The following is a 26344-nucleotide window of genomic DNA, read 5'->3' on the forward strand; positions in this document are numbered from 1 at the left end:
CCCTGACTGGTTAGTTCTAAAATTACGTTGAGATATATAGTATAATAATGAGTAGGCAATGCAAATCATTAAGAAAGTTCTGATTTGTTACCTTATACTGTTTCTGCAAACTGAGAAAAGAATGTCAAGATTCTATTGGAAAACACCTGTACAGAGTGGGCCATTTAGTGGGAGTCTACTCGGTGAGAGTCAAAGAGTTATCACATAGAGATTTTAATGGAATGTGAGGTGGACCTAATACTTCCTTTAATATCTGCATAAGCGGTGCTAGTATGTAAGCAAAGAGATTATAAGGAACACGGGGCAGTACAAACAAAGTCGTGAAGCCCTCACCCTCTGTGGTGGTGAATTACAGATAGTGAGATGTGTGTAAACTTGTAAACTCTATCAAAATCCCGATCTCCCTTTAGCCCTCTTTGCTACATCCATCTGTGATGTTATTCTCTCTGCTTCAACTGCGATGCCTCATCCATACAGGCCATGACCAACCAACCAGCCCTTGGTCCGTGAAATCCAATGAGCCTTGAATGCAAACAGAAGAAAAGATGTTTTAACTCCATCTTTCTGCAAAAGTCTTAACATTTTGAGCTAAGTTTTCTTAACATGTGCCTTGCTTTTGTGGGGGGTGCTTGTAAGCTGAATTCTTGCAACCTTTGTGTAGCTTGGCCCCTTCGCTGTCTGTGAGATCCATTTTTTGTTCTGTTATTTAGTATTGATTCCTTAGCATGACCGGACCTGGTTCCTGTAGAAGTGTGGTAGCACAGTGCCCACACTTCTCTAGCTCTTGTTTCTTCATGGACTCAGATTTTTTTGAGTTCTTCAGCTCTCATGAGTTCAGCTGCAGGACTCTTGAGTCTGCCTTTTCAGATTTATTCTTCCTTACACTGTCTGAGAATCCTCAGAGGGCTTTCTCATTTCTTTAAGTGCAGCCCCCTGCCTCTGAGTCTTCTCAAATGCTGCCCGGTCATCCTCCCCACATGCCCAGAGTCAGCACTGGCCTTCTCCCAGACTCCTTCTGTTGACCCTGACTCCTTACTGTGGTGCTTTAATACCCCTCATCCTTAGTGCCTTCCTGCTCCCAGGCATGTTCCCTAAGCTGGGAGGTGATGACATTTAGAGTCATTGCATCCCACCAAGATGCTCAGGGTTTTCCTGCTGCTGTTGATAACCTTGTGAACTAAGAGCCATGCGGCTCTTGTCCAGTACCCATCGCTCTTCCATTATGCTCATGCACAGTTTCTTCAAAGTGAAAAAGGGAAACATATTTTTCCTGCAGGAACTAGCTTTTGCTTTGAGGATCTCCAGTATGTTGCTTAGGCACTAATGTGTTACTGGTAATAGAATCCTGTCTTCTAGTTGTACCTCTTTTCTGGTCCTATTTACCAGTAAGGTTGATATATTAGAGGGGTTACCTGGATATTTATCAAGTTTGCACAAAGAAACATCAGTGTCTGAATCTCTAGTCCTGTCACTAGGTGCAACTTGCCAAGTCTGTCTCGACCTTCCTCAAGAGCAAATTCTCTTTTGAAAGTTCTTTATTTGCACCTTGAAAATTAACTGTAAAAAATCTATGCAATTCATTTGTTGCTTCAGCCTGTATGATAATAATTAGTTATTCAGAGAAACTCAATCTCATCCTCTCTGCTCCTTTCTTCCCTTCCCCCCCTTCCTCTTTTTTTTTAAAGACAAACTTCCTAAGCTTTATTAGGGGAGGGATGGGGGGGGGGAGGAAGTTCCTCTGTTGTATAGATTATTTTATGATGCTCTGAAGCCTGGAGACGATGGAGCTGGAATGTGAAGAGGGCTCTGAGAAGGGGTCCTGGGCAGGAACCATCCCTGCCCTTGGCTGATGTCCAAGAGCACCAGTCTCAGAAGCGACCATGCTGGTGGTCTGCGGAGCAGCGTAGGTTCCTTTCTAGGGGACAGTGGCCTGTATGGGATCTTGGGGATGATCTATGCCTGGATTCTCACCCATAGAGCTGCCAGCGCAGGTTCCGGGAGATGGGTCATAGGTGCATAAAGTTCAGAAACCACCTCGGATGCATGCCCCCATCTCATACTGATGGCAGCACGACTCTCAGAAGTCAGTGACAGGAGACAGCTTGGCGTGCACTGCCTGCCCGTTGAACCAGCAGTCATTGAACTGAGCCACAGCCAGCTCTGCATCCTCCTCCTGATGGAACTTAACATAGACATTGCCCACCAGGTGATCCCCAAGGATGTCACACACATTCATTTCTTCAGTCTCTCCATACTTCTCCTGAAGCTCTGTGAATACCTCCTCAAAGAAGTTATCATAGTGTTCTTGTACCTCCACGTCGCTCGCATGACAGTGTGATCCATCTGCAGTTTGGGCTGTGTTCTGTGGATGCCGGTACAAGTTGAACAGCACTATGGTCTGGCTGAAAGTTGGTTTGTTATGAAGTTGGGAGCATTGGTCCCCGTGCCAGTAGGCCCCAAACTTAAAGTAAAAAGAGCAGTTAACCTTGTCCTTCTCAGTCCCGAATATTGAAGCTAAATATTAACCAATTTTTACCTGAACACCTCTTTTTTTTTTTTTTAATGCACCTATGTCTCTGTCAATCCTAGTGTTTATATATTATCCTGCTGTGGTCTTTGATAGAATTAAAGACAAATAGTTATAATCATAGTTTTCCTTAGTTATGATAAAAGATAAGCTACATATAAGACTTTAGACCCACAAAGATAGGATAGATGATACTTTCTTTAAATCTTACTAAATGTTAACGGACAAAATATTATAACTATGTTCTTACTTGATAACTGTTCTGTTATATATAATTTGACTATGTTAAAGTTAAAACCTTTCTTTTTATTTAGACAGAAAAGAGGAGATAATGGGGAAGTCCTTCTATATGTCAATAAAGCACTGTTGGCCAATAGGGAAGCAAGATAGGTGGGACTGGGATTCAAGGAGGACTCTGGGGAGGAGAAACACAGGGAGTCATGTAGCTGCCATAGAGGTAAGAAGTCTGGACTCCTTTCTCTGGTAAGAGAAATACTTAGATTAACAATTATGGAGTAAATACTTAAGTCAGAGCTAGCCAATAAGAAACAAGCAAGGCCAACAGCTTCATAATTAATACAGCATCTTGTGTGTTATTTGGGGACTACAATGTGGCAGAGCCCAGGCAACTGATGGGGAAAAACCAAAGCGGCTGGCAAGGAAAAGGCTTCACTCAACACACCTATGCCATACACCCTGAAGTCTTACATGATCGGTTGTGCTACATAGTTAAGAGCTGTTTCTTGGGTCAGACTTGAATTATTTTAGATGGCTCATCTAGCCTGAAATAAGTCTGATTGCCCACTAGTTAGCTACAGGGTAGTGTTAGTGCATGGGCATCTGAGTGATGAGATTATTGATGTAAGATACCACAACTAACTTGCTTTTCTAGACAGTGGCCAGAACAGTTGTCACCTTTCCAATAAATTGTGAGTTTGCGCTAAGCCTGGATGCCATAATGGACCCAAGCTCACTTTGCTAAGTATTGTTATATTGATAAAACACAGATTTCTCTGTCAGCAAGTGTGCTCCAGTCATGGTCACTTGATGATGGACTGTTTTCAGAAGTGCAGTGATGGATGACTTGCCAGTATACAAACATAACTGAGTGCGTTTGCACAGGGTAAGCTTGCTCTACTGAAGAGCTGTAGCTGGTGCAGTCACCATGTTTTCTGCCTTCCATCTTTGACTGAAGTGGCCTCATGGGGGTGTGGCTGTAGCTCATTAAAGCCTGTCTAGACTGCCTTTTTAACAAGTAAAACATGTGTTTATTCATATGTAATAATGTAACTGGTGTGTACTCAAGTGCCCTCAAACAGTCTGGTTTGGGTTCCTTTTAATGTTTTGATGTCCTTTGTACTTGAAATCATTCATAATGAAAAGCCAAACAAACAAACAAACAAACAAAACCAAAAAAAGCAGGACTGGTTGAATTGCAAAGGAAGTGGAGTTAGGAGCCCCTGCTTCTTGGGAAGTAGCTTGATTTGTATGAAGTTTTGTTTGTCTTGTTTCTTAGATTAGCTCTTGAAGCTCCAGTAATTGGGAAGAATATTGTTAGGAAACCAGGCTTCAGTCACCCTTTACTCCAGAGCATTGGTGTGACCTGCCTAGGTTTTATTTTAAATAATTCTCCTCAGTGTTTGATAGTAGCTAAGCAAGGCTTGTCCCAAAAGGATTTCTGATGTCCACACAGATCAAATTACATTTGGAATGTTCGGGTCGCTGCCATGAAAGATTGGGACGTAGTGTATGGTTTTGACTTTTTATATCATGCAAATGCATATCCTGATATGTAGGAATTTACATTTAGATAGCACAAAGTGGGAGTGACCATAGGATAAAATAGAAGCTTGTTTCCTTCACAGAGACAAGCGTGGAGGTCAGGGCTTACACAGCTGTTCACAGACACCAGGGACATGGTCTCTTCCTGTCGTTCCTCCCCACCAGCCTATCAAACAGCAGTAAGATGTTTCTGAACTCAACTTTCCTTCCATTTCATTGGTCAGTTTTTAAGCAACTGGCCACATTATGACTTTATTCTTTTATTCAACTTTTTAAAAAGTATTTATTTTATTTTACATGCATCAGGTTTTGCCTGTGTGTGTTTGTAAAAGGGTGTTGAAAGCCCTAGAACTGGAGTTACAGAGAGCTGTGATCTGCCATGTGGGTGCTGGGTATTGAACCCAAGTCTTCTGGAAGAGCAGCCAGTACTTTTAACCACTGAGTCATCTCTTTAGATTCCACATTATGATCTTAACTGGAGATATTGCTACCCTGAAAGGCCACATTAAGGTTGCCAAGGAGAAGGGATGATGGGTCACAATTTTGTTGCTCTGCCTCATCTTTTATGCATAGGATAGTGATAAAAATATTTCATAGATAAGTCAGAAAAATGAGAAGTATCAGTTAGCCATGAAATTAATGTATTGATTCTTCATCCTAAGACAAGCCTCATATAATCCAGTCTATTAACTACTGAAGTATATTTTTAAAACATTACTGTTTTTCTTCTTAATACATTGAGTTAACATATGTAATCCAATGACAAGGTTTGGATATCTGTTCCCTGGAGTATTTTTGACAGTTGAACTAAGCAATCAATGAGAGAAGTCTGTGTCAGAATGCACAAAGTACCCCAAACTTTAGGATTGTCAGGGAGGCAAAGTGAGAAAGTGAGGTAGTAATTTTCCATGTTCACATGTGAATAAGTTATGAATTTTATCAGTAAGACACCATGAGGTTAATTCAGGAGACAATGACTTGGCGTGCATTTGAGCGAGTCAGTTTTCATCCTAAGCATGCATATTCCTTCCTCCTAGCATTTATGAACTTTGATGAAACAGTACCTGTGCTGCTTATAATTAATATTGATTTGGAATTAATATTGGCATGGTGACAGAGATTTTTTTGTGCATTGCCAGCTGTGTAAATACCCTTTTGCATAAATAGACTAAATTTAATCACAAAATTTATAGTGCTAGCAGTATTTACAACTTCATTGTGAACCCAGTGTTTTACACATCTGTCTTTCATTTACTATATCTTAAATATAGACTTTTATAACTCAGACAGGGTTATAAGTATTTGTACAAAAATGCTATAATGAAATACTACTTGGAGGAAGGACTGAAATCTCTGTGAGGAGTTTCTTAATAATTAACATGGTTGAGGTTAGTAACCCTTTCTCCTATGGAAAGAAATAGGTGCTTTTCAGGCAGAAGAAGACAGTGGTTTTGACAGAGCACTTAGGAGGTATTTTAAAATAATTTGAAAGATCTTAAAAGTAATGTTTGAGTATACTCAAAATTAATGACTTTTAAAAAAAAGTCTTTGTCTCATGCTAAATTATGGAATGTTGTCAAATAAACAAAACTTTGTGTGGTGCTCAAAGTGAGTTAGGAGGACACACAAGGTAGAGACACAGGCTTAGTAACTGCAAATTTTAAAGGTTATTTTCCCCCCGAAACATCGAACATCCAGGTCAATTATGTAAAAGAAGACTTTTGTTTTCATAGTTAATTTTTTTATTGAGCCCCGAGAGGCCAATTCCCAGTGTATTTCCTCCAGCTGATTTTGTTTTGGATAAAATCGTTTTTATCTGATTTGCCTTTGAGAAAACATGGACATTTGCTTCCTTGGCTGACTTACAGGTGCGGGTGAGTACTGAGAGACCCACATGAATAGGCGTCACAGATGAGAGCCCACCCCATGCAGAGAAGCCTTCCAGGCCAGCTCCCTATGCTATGCAAAGGCTCAGTTGCTTGAGGAAACAGGTACTTAGACTGCCCTGGTTCTCAGGGCTTACACACTCCTTTTATAGGGGCACACAGTGTTCTTGAAGATGGGAAGGAGAGATTAGAGGCTGCTCACTCCTAGAGTGGTACACTTGGTATGAGAAATAGGAGGAATAAGAAAAGAGAAAGAAGTAATGAAATAGATTCGGTTTGGAGTCTTTACTCTGCATCCAAGTTGAGATGTACATTGAGTTCATTTTATGTTGTAAAATTAACTTTTCTTGTACTCTCTACTTCATGTGAGTGGTTAACTTTCTGCCTTTGTGAAAACTATTGTCCTTGACTTCAGCCTTAAATACCATATCAGATACTTAAGGTTCAGGTAGAGATGTCCTACCAGATCCAGGTGACATATTTGACAAGTAATGGATAATTGGTGTAGTGTTTTGAGAATTCTGCTGCTAGGTTTGTGTTGTTAGAATACTATGGTGATGAATTAATTAGGCAGGGAGTGTCTTGATTTTTACAGTATGTCTGAACCTCAGAGTGATGCCTGGCAAGTTGTAAATAGTAAATCTTTGTTTAAAGAATTAGTAAATAATTCTGCAACAATTGAGGATACAAGTAAGTACTAAGCATATTGATGATTTCATTCCTAAATCAATGATATATTGCCTCATACTTTAAATTCTATAATTAGTATAAACATCTGTTGATTCATTAAATATTAAGTTGTCTACAAATTCAGAAGCTAGGTTATTTTACAGGTGGTTTATTCTAGTCAAAATATTTAGACTCAAAGCTATTAAGGACTAATTAATTTGAGAAAGATAAACTTTCTGGAATTCAGTCAACATGGTTTAAGAAATAATTTTTAAAATTCATTTATTTAAGTTGATGGATTTATGCCAATTTTATGTCAAAATCCAATTAATATTAAAACAAAAGCAGCCAGAATTCTTCTGGAATATGGTACCTGTACCAGTTAAGGTCTCTCAAAATGTTTTGGGGATTTTCTTTTAGCTTAGAGACTTTTTGTAATAATCTCTATGATAATTTAATTTTTCATTCTTTTATTACTTGCTTTTGTAGTTGAGTTCCAGTACTGGCATGTCAGCATTGACCAAAGTCATGGCACCAAGCCACATTGTATGCCTTGTATTCTGCTGTTTAATAAAAACAGAAATAAAAAATGTCAGACTGCACTTTTAACCGAAAATGTCCTTGATAAAATAATAAATATTCAATTTATTGTCATGTGCCCTTTTAATATCCGGGTGATGAAGTTGAAGTAGGCATTGTCTTCCTGTTACTCATTAAAGAACAGTGCTTTTACTCAGTAAATTCTTACTAAACTAGTTCCTTCTCAAAGAACACATTAAGTTGAAAATGACTGGTAAACTATGATAATTCATACTTTGATGTTGTGTAGATATTTTCTGAAAATGAGCTAGATATGCACATAATACGAAAGAAAACTTAGTGGCAGTATTTGTGCTGTTAAAAAAATGTGAGGTTTAAAATATACATCTTTGGATGCATACAACAGTTATAAGGACCTTGAAGAATGCTCAGATATTTAAAATCGTTTTGACGCTATCGATACTGGCATTATCTGTTGTGGCATTTTTTCTGTTGTATAAGGAAATATGTTCCTGCTTGGAAGCTCTTGACTCAGGAGCTGATATCTTTCAAATGATCAAACCGTGACATTACAACAGTAGGTGCAGATCACAGATCCATTCAAAGTGTAGATAGCTTGACAGGATTGCGATGTAACAGATTGTAAATACTCACTGGTGTGCTGCATCCTAAAACTAGCACTTGTTCAATTTTGGAGTAGTGTTTGGGGAAATATCCATACCACCTGACACTCTGTTAAAATACTGTTCCTATTACCACTGTCTATCTGTGGGAGTTGGGGTTCATTCATTACTTAAACTCACACAACCTTATAAAGCATACTGAGCTGGGCGGTGGTGGCACACGCCTTTAATCCCAGCACCCTGGAGGCAGAGGCAGGCGGATCTCTGTGAGGTCAAGGCCGGGCTGGACTGACAGCCTCCAAAACAATACAGAGAAACCCTGTCTCATAAAACAAAAACAAAACAAAACAACAAAAAAAGCATACTGAATGTACAAGCTTTGCTGTGCTATGAGACACTTCTCCTCAAATTGATGTTTTGTAGGGTAAAATGAATTTTTTTCTTCCACCTGTCCCTTTGGCTGGAAATTATTACCTGTTTGAGTTAGTATAATTTTTTTCTTTCTTCCTTTCTTAATGTAAAAGGGGGGTGGGATAAGTAGATATATATGAAGGATTTTAATGTGTATAATTATACACATGAGAGAGAGAGAGACAGAGAGAGAGAGAGAGAGAGAGAGAGAGAGAGAGAGAGAGAGAGAGAGAGAGAGAGAGAGAGAGATGCTCTCTTCTCAAAGTAGTTTCTGGATGTACTCTTGCCCTTAACCTTTCCTGAGTTCTGTGGCAAGGGTGCAGTGGAGAATGAGAGACCATATTTAAAACATTTGGAAGTTAGACAGATTGAACTAACACAGCACTATTAAAATGCTTACCAAAATATTTATCTTCTTTTGATGACACGTATACAGTCTTGCCCACAATAGAAGAATACAAGTAAAACATTTTTTTTTAGCAAATAACCAACGGTAGTGGAGATTCAAAACAATTACCATTATCCACTGAGGACTGTGCTTTATTCTTGGGAGTTCTACTGGTTTTGGTGAGACTCAAAATGAGTAGGAAAAAGGATTTATTTCCCATGTTTCTCCTTTGGCCTCATCTAAAATCATTTAATAAATCTGTAAGAAGCACTTCTCATTTATTTCCTATGCCAAGTTGGTCTTTGTTTTGTCCCCCAGGAGACTGAGTGATCATCTCTGTGTCCTTCCCCAAACTCCTTATGCACACACACATACCCAAAGATATGCAAAGAAGCATTGGGCAAGGGTTCACTTTGGTCTTCACCACGGCGTTTCTTCTCCCTGGCAATAGCAAACTGTTAAGTGCTGAGTGTCTCAAAGGGAAGTGAAGTAGAAAGGTCAGTTCCCAGTTAGACTGGAGTGGATGCTGGGAGAAGTTACTGCTGGGAGAAGTTACTGCTGGGAGTTCAGGATCATGCCCGGGTGCCCTGTATCTTCCTTCCTATTGAGCTACAAGAAACTCCTCTTTTACATGGATGTTTCTAAGATGGCCACCAATGAGGTTTCCTTGACATGTTTTGGGCTATTATTGTGTGCTTTGGTTCTTTGATAAGAGAATCTAGGCTCAGGCCTGAATAGAGCCTTCGAATGGAAAAATGGTGGTGTCTGGAGTGGAATAGTCCTGATTCCATGGACCTGGTAGTTGCTAGTTAGTTGCTAATCAAAGTGGGTTAGAGTCATTATCTCTAAAATGTATACGTCAATATAGAGACTATGTTTGCCCATAACTAATTGGTGTGGGTGAGATAGAATCTGTGCTGTATTAGACTCATCAACTGTGATTATTAAAAATTCAAGTTCTTGGCTGCCCCCCACCCCAACCATCAGATTCTTGCTTAGAGGGCATTTTATTAGCAAGTAAACTAAGTTGCTTTCAATCACAGGCCATTTTGGAGGGGTCTTGAGTCATATGAATCTATTTTACACCTGAGTTTCATTGCGCTCTTTAAAATATCCTTAAAACATGTAGTCTAAACCTTTTAGCCATTATTTAAGTTTGTTATTCCCAGTTTTCAGAGTGCATGCTATAACTCATGTGGGCAACTGTGGTCTTGAGATGGCCCAGGGATAATTTTTCTTCTAGCATCAAAGTTCTATATCATATGCATCAAGATTTGCACATAGTGTTGCTGTGGCATGCCTGTGCTGCTGTGTACAGTTAATGCTCTTATACTGACACAAAAATACCACTCTCCTGAAAAGTGGGTGATGCCTCCTTATAGGGAGAACTCCTTTCTAAATTTTGGTTAAAATACTATCTTTTCTTTTTTTTTTTTTTTTTAATCATTTTTTATTTTAATTTTAAATAGCTTGTTTCACATGTCAATCCCAGTTCCCTCTCCCTCCCCTCCTCCCGCACTCCCCTTCCACCCTCCCTCCCACCCTATTGCCAAATCCCTCCACATAGGGGATGTCTAGAGTCTATCATTTCACTCTTGGTAGGGTCAAGGCACTCCCCTAAGAGTCCAGGCTGAGAGAGCATCTCTCTTTGTGCCATAGGCACATGAAGACAGATTGTATACCAGGGATAGACACTGATCCACAGCTCAGAGCCCCATAGGTTGCCCAGGCCTTCTCACTGACACTCACATTTGGGGGGTCCAGATCAGTCCCATTCTGGCCTCCCCACTGTCGGTCTGGGGTCCAAGAGCACTCCCCTGTTCAGATCAGCCGTCTCTGCTGGTTTTGCCAGCCCATTCCTTGCCAATTTGCTCATCACTCCTCTCTCTCTGTCACTGGGTTCCTTGGGTTCAGTTCAGTGCTTAGTTGTGTGTTTGCCTCTGCTTCCATCAGTCCCAGGATGAAGGCTCCCGGATAGTTATAGACATCAAGTTCATTATCAGGAATGGGCATTCGAGGTGGTCCTTCCACTATTGCTTAGCTTGCCAATTGATGTTATACCTTTAGATCACTCGAGGTCACTCTGGTGCCTGATCTGTCTTCGATCCTATGATTCCCTCTTCCCCCTATTTTACCCCCACCCCTCAACTTCCTGTTCCCCCATGACCAACTCCCTTCCTCTTTACCCCCTCTACTCTTCCCAGGTCCCTTTCTAAATTTTGGTTAAAATACTATCTTTTCAATAAAAATCAATTCCCATTTATTAAATTGTATGATAGTATGAAAGTGAAACCTGCTGATGAAATAGGAAATAAATTATTAAATAATATAAGAAAGTTTTGTGCACATAGCAATGTTAGGAGCTTCACATTGTGATTTTGACATTAATCTACATTCTTAGTGTTTCTTAAGAGCTTATCATCTGAGACTAGAATTATATCAGAGTGGATATAACTAGGGATTGTGTAGTAGCACTTAACATTGCTTTCAAAACTAATTTCTAAAAAGATTGAATGGTCAGATTTAAAAGTGACTGTTAATAGTTGCAAGAAAAAAATGAAGCCATTTATTCACTTCTTAAAAAGTGTGTTCCTAAGCCCATAAAATTCTGTTTAGTAGCCAGGGAAGGGCACTAGTTAGCACTAACCACACAATACTCTAGTTGTTCCCTAGAACACATGTTAACCACACAAGACTTCTAATTTATAATGCAAAGCTATTACGTGCAGCTGAAACGCCCTCCTAATGATACAGAGCATATGTGTATCAAAGCTGCACAAAAGAAGCCAGCCTATGGGGCAGCTGTGGGTTGCACAGAAAAATGCATGTAGTCGAGGTTAGAAATGCATTCCTGAACCCAAGAGTTAATCTTCAGATTCAGCTGGTGTCCTGTTAGCTGGTGCTTTGTGTGGCTGCTTGTTAACTAGCACCTGAGGCTCTATACTAATTAATAGAATAGCAAGAGGCAGGTGGCCCCATTCTATGTTGATAATCCTTGTCAGCAAGACCTGTGTAATCTTGTTTAGTTGTAATGAAATGTGCAGTTGGGGTGCATGAACTTCCTACTGTTTTTTTTTTTCCCACTGGAAGTTCACTGGTCAAGGGCAGTTTTGCAACTCCCAGACCCTGCTACGCACTGCATGCAAAGTCAGCCTTTTTTTCTTTTTTTCTTTCTTTTTGGCCAATGCAGATACTAACTCCTATGTTTGCAAGTGAATTTGTGTTTGTTTAAAACAAAGACAACTTCATCTTACCCAGAGAATGAAAATATATTTGCTAAAGTTGAACCCCCCACCCCAGTGCAAATGAGAATTTTTGTTAATAGAGTTGTCTAAACCTAAGAGTCCTTAATGGGTGAAAATATTAGAGAAATGTTTTCTCTGGAAGGAAATACCTAGGCAGGAGGTCAAAATAAATGGGACTGCTTTACTCAAGAATTTTCAGGATTGAGCTGTGAAATGACTAGATAAATGATTCTTATTGAATGGAGATAGAGATTATTAAGTTTTCAAGGTAGGTTGGTAACTTCATAAAAGTATGACCCATACAATACATTATTTATTTGTGTCGAATGAGAGAAAAGGGCGAGGAATTACAACAACAAAACAAAAACAAAAACCCTCCTTGGCTGTTAATACCTTGAAACTTAGTAGAAAGGAAATAACACTCCATTTATATGAATTCCAATGTAAACAAACAGGAGCTGCAATAGGAAATCGCCCGAGGACCCATTTACAAGACTTGGTTTGCATTCACTTCCCAGATCAAACTTCCCGTGCTTACTGCTTTAGAGCCAGACTAAACCCAAAACAAGTCTTTCTCAAACAAGAAAGATTAACATTTTAATTGGGTAGTATATTTTTTTGTAAATCAAAAATAGTTATTTCTACTTTTGGTCCTTCAATAATTTTTTAATTGATAAGGAAACCTTATGTAAACTTAGACACCATACCCTTTGCAGTTTATTATGTGATAATTGAATGTGATGATGTTTGAAATTAAGCAAAAACTCTTGGTATGTATTGATTTACATTTATAATTAGAGTGAAAATCCATTACCCAACTCTGTGGTTTCAAGTCCAGGAGTAGATTTGCCATCCATGGGATATTTGACATTGTCTGAAGACTTTTTTTTTATTCTTACTGGTTGAGAAGCAGCTTTTTTGAAATCTGCTGATGGAGTGAAGGAGAGCTAAATACAGTCCTCTTTCTAAAAATTATCCAAAGATGCTGGGAGAGAGAGACCTCTCCAGGCGATGCTCCCTTCTGATAAAACACCATCTTGCTCATGATCTCTGGGTTGAGAAAACACTCCCTGAAGAACTGCTGTCCACGAAGAGAATGTCATGTGTGAGCACATGTTGGCCTGTGGAGTCATTAAAAAGAACACATTCCTATACTATTTTTTTCCTCAGGAGTTGTATTTTCATATGAAAAAGTGAATCATGGAAAGGAAAATTCTCAAATATCATGGAAATAGCGGTTGCAAATTCTTTATAGGATTTTTTTCATTTTCCACTACATTTATATACACAATGGGAGGAAGCAGAGTACTGCCTTGGCTTGGGAAGAGTAGAGTCTAAATGGCGGTGGTGTGTCCTGTTGCAGGCCTTTGGATGTTTTATGAGGCTTTACATTATTGGATTGCTGTGAAGTAGCTAGATGTTAGGAGCTTTTAAGAGGAGTTTAAACCTGGCAACTAATGTAATGGACAGAAACGCTATAAAAGTTGTAACAAAAAAACTGAAGTGCATAGGATTGCTTGCATACGGTATATATGACATGTCCATTAGTGATTATAAAAATATTTTGAGTCTATAATATGTGAGATTGTAGAATGAACCCCATTCCTACTGTGAGTCTTGGCTCAAAAAGTCACAGATGTTTGTCCTTCAGCTGGGCCCCTTCTCAGGTGCCTTTGGCAAAGCATGCTATTTTAAAGGACCTGTATGAGTGATGGGAAGGGCTTCTCTCACATATGTATATATTTCTGAAACTAACTTGCTAGGTAATGAAGGGTAATGTGTCAGAAAACAGCTTAGTGCGTTTTCATGTTTTATCCCTGGGAGAGAAGAAATCAGACATGGGCCTGACTAGGGGCACCGAGAGCTTGGATGGCAAGAGGCTTTGTTCACAGGAACACGGAGGCTCATTCAGCTCTGGGGCTGGGTGCATTTTACAAGGAAACCTGTGTTTAAAAATAGATGCTGATTGAAACTTCTTTGCGAGCACAGGGCCATATGTTTTTAAAGGAACACTTTGTTTAATGGGAAAGAAAATATGAAAAGCCCCCATTTGGACACAAGGCACAGTATCAGCTTTTAGAATATGTCTTTGGGGCACCAGAGCTAGGTGAATGTTCCAAATCAGGGGTTTTTCTGAACATAGTAAATAAGTAACAACTTGACTCTATTAATAATTCTTATAGTGAGTGCTATGAGTGTGTGCTTCTATTTGAATGATCGTGGAGGGCATTTGAAATCATTTTGCACAGACTTTTCTCCCTGCTGAATTTTAGAGATATAAAATGTGAAATTGAATTCTATGTGACCTTTGCTTTTTAACACGTTACTTCTTCTTTGAAGGTTTATTCTTAATGGTGTTTATGCCTGTGTGTCTCATGTGGGCCTCTGTAGATGTGTATAGTGCTTGCAGAGGCAGGAGGAAGGGGTTGGATACGCTGGGGCTGGAGTTTTGGTTGTGAGCAGCCTGAAGTGGATGCTGGGATGCCTGCTTGGGTTCTTGGGATGGGTAGTAACTGTTTAACCACTGAGATTCTCCAACCCTGTATGTGACTTCTTTAAAAAGTTTCTATAATATGCCTACTCCATAGTATTTGTTATGCTGCATGATGGGAAAAATGCTTATATTTCTATGACAATTACAAATTCACATAGCAAGAGTTCATCACATTAATGTAATTCCTGAAATTTGAGATTAGAAAAAAGACTATTATAATTAAGATTTTTAACTAAAACTTCATTCAAGTGATGTTAAAATAGTATATGTCTTGAAACTTCTGTTAGTTTACGTGACCAAGAATGATGTGGTATGAATCCTTTTTTACTATCTGCCTGCAAGAAAGACTTGCAAGCTGTGCCCGCTTCTTTAACTGGGTCTCAGGTCTCAAACACATAAATGGTGATGTAACTGAATGTAGGGGTCATGAAACATGGTAACAGTAAAAGGTTTTTGAGTGTGTGCAAGAATCAAAATAAGTTCAAAATCAAACGTGTAGTCATTTCAAGGTACTTCTCTGAGAGTCCACCATTGTTGTTTCTTGTGACTTCGCTGAAAGGGAAGCAGACCATGTGCTCATAGACACGTGTGCACATGAGCACACAGCACTATGTATGCTATCATGGAGGCAGGGGCACTAAGCATACCTTCAACAGTGGAACTCAGCATCAACAAATATAGTTAAAATAGTAACCAAATCTGGAAAACATTGAAATTGTTGACTCAGTATCCTTTAATATGAAGTACTCAACCAATATTTAATTTCTTATGCAAATATATTCAAGCACATTTATCTCATTAGTATCCAATTTTGCTTTAATATTTAATAAATGGTAAAATTATACATACCAAAGAATTGTCTCAAAATAAAATTCTTTATGATTTGTCCTCAGTGGATGCTTGCATTGTGCACCTGTTTTATATTTCTCTGTATATACGTGGGTTATGTAAAAGTTTTCCCAGTATATAAGCACTGCAAATAAGAAAAGTTTTGAAAGTTTAGAAAGCTTTGTTATAGATTACCAATCATTTGTGGAAGTTCATGTCAAAAGTAAAAAATGAAAACTACGCTGTCATCCAGACTATATACTAAAGTTACAAATGATCTCTTTATTTCTTAAATTCAGAGAAGGTGGACCATTTCTTAACCAAGTGCTCATGAATAATGATGTTTCAGAATTCCTTTGGATTTTGCAATATCTACATATAGATAATGACATATTTTGAGTGTGAGAATCATGTCCCAACTTCATATTATTTATGCTTCATGCACACCTCACACACATAGCCTGCAGGTAATTTTATACAGTATTTCTTGAACACCTGCATTTGACTGCTAGCCATCACAGAATTCCACGTGTGGAATTTTCCACTTGTAGTATCATGTCAGAGCTCAAAAAATGTTTAATTTTGTAACATTTTTGGTTTGGTATTTTCATCTAAAAACCTTAAAATACAAGATGAGAGTATTGTGATTACCTTTATGTTTCATATTATGTAAATTACCCCAGTTTAATTCTTCTTAATGTGAAATTATTTCTCATTGGTAACATAAAGCTCATAGGGCTCAAAATAGACATAAACTTACATCTTTACAGTTTCAACACACATCCAGTCCAAAGCTTTTCTCTGTAATTTTCTTTGCTCTCCCCAGAGACTTCTGCCTTCTCCTACAAGCACGTGCCTGTCAAAAAAATTTCTAGTGTGGTAACATGTTTTACTTTGTATGTTCTTTCAACTATAATGTCACGGAGCCTTGAACTTAGATCTGAAAGCAATGATGGCTGAACATCACGTTTATATGCATTGTGTATATATGAGTCTTATATCAACAGTATTTTAATATATACAAATTTATGCGATGCATGAGTAAGTGCTTAAGTTTTAATATGTGAACCTCAATTTTATGTGAGGTCAAAGAAATTATAAGCTTTTACTATTAGAACTGAGTGGTTCAGTGTGGAAGTATTACAAAGCCTAGGGTTTTGGTTTTTTGGCAAGAATTAATGCTTAGAGGCTTACTTTTCCTTTTAGTTAGCGTAGGTTTTTATTGCATTTATGGTGATACATGTAAACTTGTCATCATGCCAGAGCTGCTTCTGTGATCCACGTATATAACATGTTTCTATTCATTGTGTAGAACTTGGAGCATAAGCTTATTGTATTATATGGAAGATTATAAGATCTTCATTTATCATATTAAATCATATGCGTGATTCAATCTTATATTACAGCATTCATATTAATCCTCCAATTGTAGAAAGCTGAAGCCGCAGTGTACAGTTGTAAAGCTCTGCTTCTTATGAAACACCTTTGTTTCCTTACGGGATGCTCACATAAATATGAGTCTTATCATTTCCTACTGTTTGGTGTCTTATGTTCTCATTGTTATTACTAGTATGTCTTATTTTCTTGTGGAAAACTTTCCCTTACTATTACTAAGTTTTTTGAGACCTCCAGCCTTTAACCATGCGTTTATTGTTTTGGATCAAAGTTAGTAATTATGAGAGTTATCTCTAATCATGACTTTCTTAAATATTTGTCAAATGTGCTGTAGTTATTTTTAAGTCTATACTTTTTATAAAACAAATGGTAGAGTTTTGCAAACCATATTAATCATTTCTTTGTACCTGACAGAAACAGCTTAGCAGGAGGGATTATTTCTTTGGTTCATGATTTCAAAGATATCAGTCTGTCATGAAGGGGAAATTATGGAGCAGAGCACTATGAAAAGCACGTGAAAACACAGGAGACAAAACACCCTCAGGGACCCATCCTTAGTGAACTACTTCCTCTACCTGTGTCCCAACACCCAAGGCATCCAGAAGTGCCCCAGTTATGTAATGCCAGCTGGGTACAAAGCTCTCCACCCATACCCTCAGGTATATTTCATCTCCAAGCCATAACACTGTACAGATTTAATATCAAGAAGTTTTTGAGACCGCTAGCATTTAAAGCATAACATTAACATTTGGAGTTACCTATATTCTAATTTAGTTTTTTCTATAATTGCCCTTTAGCAAATTGTATGCCTTTCAGATTAGAAACTCAAATAACCTTGTATGTAGGACATGATGAGAAGAATTATTTACAAACCTAGAATAATGCTTCCTATTTTCCTCGAGAGTTTTCTTTATTAAAAATCAAAACTAGAGGCGTTATTGGGACACTGGTGCTTTTAAGGGAAAAGTTAAAGTGGGCAGAGACTTTACCTGGAGAAAAGGGGGAAGGGATAAATACATTAAGGATTTGAAAAAATCCTCAGGAAAACATTATTTATAAACTTAAAATATATATGTTATACATATATATGCATGCATACACACACACATATATATATATATTTGCAATTGATGTTATACTACATAGGGAGTAACAGTGCCTCCAAGAACCATAGACTGAAAAATAAACAAAATAAACCTCTCCAAACATTTCAAGTTATTATTTGTCAGGGGATATCCAAGAGACTCCAAAAGCAATATAGATTATTGCCATTGCCCTTGTCTAGTTCACAGAACTTGAAGGTAAGATCCTATTGCTAAAGAAATCACATACTTCAGACATAGGATTATTGGAGGAACAGATCTGGAACTGACCTGAATGAATCCTTCTTATATTGGCTCTCATAGTCCCAGAAGGTGCTATTCAAGCTGTCAAGAGAGTAAAGAAATAAATGGTATTACCAGGCTGAAATTCCTACAAACCCTAACAAGTGATTGGCAAACAACACCACCTCAGTGGGCTGGTAGTGGCACTGTCATCGTGGGGGTAGCCACCAGCTGTCTAATTGGACTTAAGACCCTATCCATAGGAGGGAATTCATGCCTGGTACTGTAAACATAACCAATTACCCATGGCTGGAGAGGTCATAAGACCCCAGAGGAGAACTGCTACTGCTGTTTCTAAACTAGTATAATGTTTAAAATTTTCAAGATACTTATTCTCATTCCCACAGTTAGTGTAGCTTTCATCTCTCAACCAAGAACTCCTTCTTTCCTTCCTTCCTTCCTTTCTTCCTTCCTTCCTTCCTTCCTTCCTTCCTTCCTTCCTTCCTTCCGTTTTTATTTGTAACAAAAAATGTAGGCTCTAACAGAGACCGCAAACTGTTTTTTTTTTTTTTTTTTTTTTTTGGTTTTTCAAGACAAGGTTTCTCTGTGTTGTTTTAGAGGCTGTACTGGAACTCTCTCTGTAGACCAGGCTGGCCTTGAAGTCACAGAGATCTCCTCTGCCTCCTGAGTGCTGGAATCCCAATACCACCAATACCTTGCATGACCCCCAATTTTTAAAATGCAGAGACTAAGTGTTGGTGGGGTGTCCAATCCTGACTGGTACATTTACGGTAGAACCTTTATACCTAAGACTTAGGATCTGAACAGGGGAGAGCTCTTGGACCCCAGACCGACAGCTGGGAGGCCAGCATGGGACTGATCTAGACCCCTTGAATGTGAGAGTCAGGGAGGAGGCCTGGGCTACCTATGGGGCCCTGGGCAGTGGATCAGTGTTTATCCCTGGCATACAAACAGACATCGTGTGTCCATAACACAAAGAGGGATGCTCTCTCAGCCTGGACTCTTAGGGGAGTGCCTGGACCCTACCCTGAGTGAAATGACCGACTCTAGATATCCCCTATGTGGAAGGAAATGGGGATAGGGTAGGAGGCTGGGGGGGGATGGTGAGGGGAATGAGGGAGGAGGGCAGGGAGAGGGAACTGGGATTGACATGTAAAACAAGCTATTTAAAATTAAAATAATAATAGTAATAAAAAGACTTAGGAACATTGCAGAAAATGGAATGGGATGATTGTAAAAGCTAGAGGGTCAGATATGCAGTGTTTTCTAGATGTTACAGGGTAGTTGCACTCATTAAATCACAATAATATGGCTGCCTAAACAAAAACCACATAATAGTGACATTAGTTGACATGCTGACATGTTGGATGGGGAAATTTTGCAAGGTTTCATCCCTAAATGAAGAACTACAATTAATTAATGGCTATCAAGAGAGAGAGAATAAGTTTTCTCCAGTGATAAACTCCCTGATTGGTTATCTAATACTATGTAGCCAATTCTAAACCTATATACATATGAGAAATAATAAATGGAGACAGTAGGTATGTGCATATATGTATCAATAATAAAAGGTTGTGAATTTGAGATGGGGGAGCATATGAGGAATTGGAGGGAGGGAAGTAGTTGAAATTTGCCAATATAGTATTTTCATATATGAAATTATCAGAAAAACATTTAATTTTTAAAAATAGTCAAGTCAATACCATTCTAAAAGAACCAAAACTTGGTGAGATGTAGAAATACCAATCATTTTATGAGTTATTTTCTTGGAGTTTGAAAATGTGAAACCCACTTTCTGATTAAGGTGTGGTGGAGAAAAGTAAGTTTCTTCATTTCTCGTCACAGCATACTGAAAGCTTTTGTCTAGGATGAGATCTTGAGGGGCGGGCGAACTCTTTTCTTTGTGAACTGGAATGTATATGTTAAATCATCCTGAGGTGCCTATTCTAAAAATGCCCATCTTAAAATAAACTCTTTGTGATGTAAATAGCACAGGGTAACTATTTGCAATGCAATAACCTTGAGCTCGCGTGTTGAATACAACCCAGTGTCTTTGACACTTTTGTTGCCTTTAACTTATTGAATGGGAGGTAAAATAAATAATCTTAAATAGAATATAATCCTTTTCACTGTCTGTCTTGTGCTTATCCCCACACACAGATAATTATATTGGTAGAAGGAATGTCTTTATGTATGGATACTCACATGAAATGCTTGCTGTGTTCTATACTTTTTCTTGGTGTTAGTGTTCATGGTGTTTGAACTGCCCATTACTTTTTACTGGATGATTTCAACTACACCACAAAGTGTTGCAGAGGTAATTCTGCCCCAGAGTTAAAGAAAGCACACTGTTATTTAAATGATTTTGCTTAATGAAGATCTCATTAGTGCAGAGGCAACAGAGGACTCAGGAAATTTCCCTGGGAGGCCAAACAGGATGGTGGGACACATTCCTAAAAACAAGGGAGAGGTGGCATTCTCCTAACAGGGAGGCCCTTCCCCTCTGAGAGCCCATGCTGAAATTAACTGGTGTCATTTTGAAGGAGTGGTCTGCTAATTGGAATCTCCTGATTGTACATAATGCCAACACCTTCCTTTACTAATTATTTTATATATATGTATATGTATAATATATAATCTGCATAAGGGGAAACTGTCTGAAAACATACGCATGTCTAAAAGGAACTGTTGCAATTTCATTGACTCTGGAAAGCTCTCTGTGAACTTTAGTAGTTAGTTGGTGTTATTTGTATGATTTCTTTTTGAGGTTGGAGGCATTATGTTCATGTATTGTGGTGATGGCCTGCTGAGTAATTGCAAGGTTCATTATACTACCAAGACTGTCAAGGGGTATTTATGGATATTCATGTGCAGTGAACCATTGAACTTGAACTGGTCATTCGTGTCTCCTGTGGCTGGAATTGTGTTTACACTAAATGGCAGGAGAAGCTTTAATTATGAAACAGGAAAGTGGCAATGTTATCTACATTTCAAGTGGCAGAGGGACTGAAGACAAGAGTCTCTTCATTTTCACCCTCTAGTATCAATTATTGCTAATCTTCATTATGAAAGTAAGTCACTGTAACTATTTTTCTTTTTAAAATGTTTTGTGTGTATTTCTTTTAAAAGTTTTCAGTTGAAAGTGACAGAAATCAGTCATGCTGTAGTTAGGTAGAAATGAAGTGTATTCAGAGAATATTTGCCAGGTCACAGAATCTCCAAGAAGATAACAGAACCAAGCTTGGGAGAGACAAACCCAAGGGGAACAATAGAGGTCCCTTCCCTTAAGAATGCACAGTTTCTAGAATTTTTCATAAGCATTCCAACTGATATGTTGCTTTCACTCCATAGTTTATGCCATGCTGAGAACTGGTGCCTGAGCTCTCTCTAGACACCTAGTGTGGCCACTGCTTCCACAGACACCAGTCAGAATAAGCACACTGAGGTTCTTGTTAATGCATTCCAATTCCTGGGACAGATACACGTCACTCAGCGGGCTTCAGTCCTGTTCTCAAGTCCCAGACACAGAAGTGAGGACAACGAGGCCCTGGCATTTTTAGCCTTTGTGCTTTCAGAGTTGGGCCTTAACTAAACATAACATATCTAACATTCAGAAGGATTCCCTAAGGAGTGGCAGTAACTGCTTCCTGACAGAATGTGGATTTGCACCGTTGTAGGAATATTAGGGATATTTAGCTCTATAGCTGTTGTTGAAAATAGGAGGTACTCATTTAGGAAAAGATTTAGCATAGTAGTTAACATGATATAAACTTATAGCCAAATAGTATCAGGGGATACCTTTAAATGAAGGGATTTTTTTTTTTTGGAAAGAGACACCATTACCTGTAATGTGGTGAATGGAAGAAGCCTGGATAAGGAGATCTTCACCATGAAAATCCCAAGGCAAGGCTTCTAGGAGATGCCTAGCTCATAGAAGTTGTTCGGTTTACTTTCAAATGACTGAGAATCCTGGAGAGGGAAGCAGTCATTGTGCACCGCATTGACTTGTTTGAAAAGCATGAAAATTAGGAAAAGGTGACCTCTGGATCTTATAAAGGAGAAATTCCTTAGACTTTTAAGTAAGAAACCAGAGGACAAGTAGAAACTTGCAAGGGAAAAGTAATTGAGGTACGAATAATTACTGACACAAAGGCTTGGGACTTGACCAAAGCATGTCAGAGACCTATCGAACACTTGCTACTGTGTCTGAATGCTCTCGGCATCCTTATCCTCCATTGAGGTTGGGTAAAGATGTATTGCAAATTAAAAAAAACCTACATAATAAATACATTGTGTAGTGGTTAGATGTTTTATGCAATGGAAAACATTAGTGAGGCAGGAAGGGGGTTAGCTCTATTCTAGTTGGTCTTAATAATAAAATCCCAGAGTCAGATATTGAGGTAAATGCTGAAAGGTCAGAGAAGGAAAGGAGCAGCCACTAAAGTTCTCACCTCTACGGAATCCTCAGACGGAATGGACGAGCCTGTCTCTAGGAATCCTCAGATTGAATATTCAGACTGAGTATTCTGAGCTCCTGTCTGCTCCCACCTTATATTCCTTTCTCCTTCCAGCCAAATCAACCCTGTCTCCACCTTCCTAGTGCTGGGATTTAAAGCATGATCTCTGTTTCTCTTTGAGACTGGATCAATCTCGTATAGCCCAGTGTGGCTTTGACCTCACAGAGAGCTGGATTAAAGGCGTGTCCTCTGTGGCTAACTAGTGGCTTAGCTCCACGCTGGGATCTTCAAGCAAACTTTGTTAGATCACAGAGTGTCAGCATAAGGGGGTTTCAAGTATGGGTGGTGGTAGAAAGTTGGGCATCAGTGGAAAGGTCATGTTGAAACCAAGATTTGGCAGAGTTGAGAAAAACGTGTAGATGATCTGGATACAGTTTTAGGCTGAAGACTCAGAAGTCACATCACAGAGCTTTGAGATAGATGACAATGAGAGGAAGAAGTGAGACCTCGGGGAGCAGACCTGCCTGTGGCAGCCACTGGGTGACTTTACGGCTGTGGTAGGTTGGCATCTCTCCAATGTTTTCTGTAGCTCAACATGAAGTTAATGTAAATATACATTTCAGGAGGGTTTCAACTTCGTCTCTCTAAGCTGTTTCTAGAAAGTGATAGGGTGAAGATCAGCACACAGAGATGGGATTATATTGCTAGTGGAAAACAAGGCCACGGACTGTGACCTAAGATCATGGAGCAAAGCAGACATTTTTGATCTGTTGTCACTTTCTACGCCATAGAAAAGCAACCACATCTCAAGCTAGTGAGTGTTACGCAGCTAGTCCCATTGAGCTTCTTCTGTGTTCTTGTTTCTTTACATAGCCTTGGAAGAGGTGCTAATGAGAACTGCTGAGCACTTTGAAGAGTTTCCACCATAAACCTCTGAGAGACCTCAGAGTGGAAGTGATGGTGATGGTTTAGATCATGTGGCTGTCTTAATAGGCCTTAAATCATCTGGATAAATACAAGTCTTACTCCTTTTGGTTAAGGCTGGATTTAAATGTTTCATTTGGCATAATCCTTATGCTAACTCTCACTGCATGTCTAAGCTCTACTTTCTGGCTGGGTGTTTGGCATTCAAGTCTTAACCGCATGGAGTACTGACTGCAGAGAAAGCTAGAGCAAGCTGGTCTGATGAAGAGATGACCATGTACTTATGAGGCAGGAATGGGAATTTAGTCTGTTTTCTCCCAAGAAACCTCGAGATTTGATTTCATGTCGACATATCATTAGTTGTATCTGATGTCATTATCCCTAGACTTCTTTATCCTTAGTTCCGGAATGTAAGGATTTTGCTTCTACCGTTTTGTACATGTTGAGTATCTTCTACTAAGGTCAAAGTCTAGTTTTCCCCCTACTCTAATATTCTATGATGGGACAAGTTTTGTGAGGGGAATTAAATTTTAAAATATGTATTTATAAATGTATACTTTCAAAAACAAAACACAACAGAAACTTGCTGATAAATACCACGCCAGTCCTCAACCTTGTAAAACGTTTTCTTGCATGGAATCTGTATGGATTTAGTGAGGTTATCAAGAATTGCTGCTTTCCACACTGACAAATATTCATGGTTCTATAAAGCTCTGCTTTGATTTAGAGACAGGTGAAAGGGAGCTAAGACCATGGGCGTGTCACCTACGCACCTGCTGCAAAGAGAGATGCCACATGTTTTTAGACATCTTTAGCTGTCAGCCATCTGCCATGAGGAAAATATTTTAGTGTAGACAATTGACTGTGGAAATGTTAAGAAGGTTATTAGCATGTTGGAAATCTAAACCAAGAATTATGACACCATTGCTGTTTTCACATGAAAGGGCCTTTATGTAGAGAGTTTCAATATAGCTGTCAATAAAAAAATTGACTTTCTCAAACCCTTGTATTTTTCTTACTATTTGGTTTTTGAAGTTAAATCTGCTAATAAATAAGTCAGTATATGCTAAACAAGATCAAAATTTCATCATTACTAATGTCTTTAATTCTACTTTTAGAAATTTCTTGTATTTAAGTACTTTCCTATTAGTGGAAACCAGGTTTCTAGGTGATATATTCATATGGTGTATGGATAGGCAACCTGAGCATCTTCCTTAGGGGGTGGATAAAGCAAGAATTACATTGATATATTCAATGTTTGCTTCTTATATCCAAAGCCCACTCAAAGGCAGTTGCAGCAAACATGGGATATAAAGTGGAATTCTTTTGATAATATCCTCCCCACTTAAAGTGATTTTACCTTCCTTCTCCAGTGCACATTGGATTTCAATGAGTTTCTAGAGGCACTTATGACTCTAGAATGAGGGAGTGATGGTGATCCTAAGAGACTCTTCTTTGTCATTGACTAGCACTGGAAGCAAACATGTCTTATTGGAGATTTTTGAATTTCTGTGCAAGGATGCTGTGGCATCTGTATTGTAAGAAAGACAATGACTTTGACAACCTGTTAAAATGGAGCTTCTCAAAAGCCAATTATTATAGGAACGTGGGGTTCTAATTGTAGGTTTACTCCAGCTTTCAGGAGTCCTGCTACTGGAAGTTACAGTGCATCTAATGCTTTTAGTCAGGCATACATATAGACAACAACAGCAAGCAGTCATTCGTTTATATGTGGAGCCAAGTATGTCTTCAGAAAATCCTTTTCTAAACAAGGGAAGGAATACTTGCTGGTTTTGGAGACTTGTTCATGTTTCTTCTCCCAAAGCCCACAGTGCTGTCTCCCTGCCTCTCATCACACAAATCTAATCAAGGAAGAAAAGGCTATGCTTCCTCAACCCCAAGAACCCCACTCTCTCTTTAGCAATGTTCTTGATTGAATGACTGAAGAGAAAGTGGGGAAGAATGTTTACAGAAAATGTCAAGCTAAAGATAATCTAAGCATTTTTATTACAATTATTCTCATAAATGATTCACTTGCTGTAGAGATGAGTTCCAGCTCTAGATGTTTGTTTCACCGCTGTGGATCCAGGGGCCTGTGTCACCCCTCCTTTCTTTTCCCCGGATCTCAGAAGTCCTGTCAGTTGTGTTCCACTGTTGGATCTCACCAGCCTCCCAGAGTGTCTGAGGCCTCTGTCTACTGAAGAGACTATTTGTGCTTCAGATATGTTTTTGCAGAACAAAACTGTAGTAGTCCTTACCTGTGAAGCCTGGGTGTCTGAGTGTATTAGTCACAACTTATTTGCATACCCTTTTGCTTAACCACAGCATTCTCATCTGTAAATGGAAGTGTGATTATCTACCACACAAGATGAGGACTAGATGTGGAAATATGTTAGGGATATAATATGGGGCCTACCCAATAGCTGGAGCTCCCCATAAAGCACAGACCATAACCATCACACCATTCTCCTCCATGAGTTATATAGATTGGTAAATTGTAAATTCATCCTCCCTGCTTCTTTGCTTCCAGGCTCTTGCCAAGATACCTCAGATACTATCTCTCACTTGATTCTCAGTGATAAGGGTACAAATTTGTCCTCCTAATATTTTTATCTAGCAGCACTGACAGTAAATGATAGATTACATACCCATACATGGATTATGCATAGTGGAAACATCCTGGAGTTGGCTGTTTCTTCATTAACATTTTTCTTTAAAATTAGTTCAGTTAATTGTATTTCGTAGTCATCTTAGTTGCCTTTAATTTTCTTCCCGCTTTTCAAATGTCTAGTGCTCTGTTTACTCATGTGTGACTGTTTAAACCGTGTG

The 26344-nt window shown here is 38.8% G+C and overlaps 1 protein-coding gene and 1 pseudogene across 4 annotated transcripts in view; one reads left to right on the forward strand and one right to left on the reverse strand.

Annotated features, from left to right (window-relative positions):
• The window catches only part of Bmpr1b (bone morphogenetic protein receptor type 1B), a 311257-nt gene that overhangs the window by 196618 nt on the left and 88295 nt on the right, over positions 1-26344 (forward strand). The gene's annotated exons all lie outside the window — the stretch shown is intronic.
• Positions 1968-4445, reverse strand: LOC101835353 (annotated as a pseudogene).

The sequence above is a fragment of the Mesocricetus auratus genome, unplaced genomic scaffold, assembly GCF_017639785.1.
Source record: "Mesocricetus auratus isolate SY011 unplaced genomic scaffold, BCM_Maur_2.0 Super-Scaffold_100009, whole genome shotgun sequence".
In the NCBI taxonomy this organism is placed as follows: Eukaryota; Metazoa; Chordata; class Mammalia; order Rodentia; family Cricetidae; genus Mesocricetus; species Mesocricetus auratus.